Source organism: Alligator sinensis, unplaced genomic scaffold (genome assembly GCF_000455745.1).
Source record: "Alligator sinensis unplaced genomic scaffold, ASM45574v1 scaffold3666_1, whole genome shotgun sequence".
Lineage (NCBI taxonomy): Eukaryota > Metazoa > Chordata > Crocodylia > Alligatoridae > Alligator > Alligator sinensis.
The window spans coordinates 1,822-2,057 of NW_005844910.1; the positions used below are offsets into that span (position 1 = coordinate 1,822).

The following is a 236-nucleotide window of genomic DNA, read 5'->3' on the forward strand; positions in this document are numbered from 1 at the left end:
AGGCCCCTCCGCGGCCACGAGACGGGACAGGAACGGCAGCCCAGAGAGCTGAGCACACGGAAACACTTACCTGTGTATATGAGCCTCATGCATTCGCGGCCGCAGCCGTTGCTGCAGCACCCGTAGCCTGCGGGACACTTCCTCTTGATGCCGCACCGGTCCTCACAGCTCCCAACCTGCAGGGGTCGGGGGCACCTGCCCTGGCCCTGCTGCTGGTCGTCTGCAGCAAGACGTCT

At 65.3% G+C, this 236-nt stretch overlaps 1 long non-coding RNA gene across 1 annotated transcript in view; it reads right to left on the reverse strand.

The window, feature by feature from the left end:
• The window catches only part of LOC102382713, a 542-nt gene extending 325 nt beyond the window's left edge, over positions 1 to 217 (reverse strand). The window contains exon 1 of the long non-coding RNA XR_325633.3: positions 71 to 217. This is a non-coding gene — a long non-coding RNA (uncharacterized LOC102382713). The remainder of the gene's footprint in view (positions 1 to 70) is intronic.
• Positions 218 to 236: the final 19 nt, after the last annotated feature.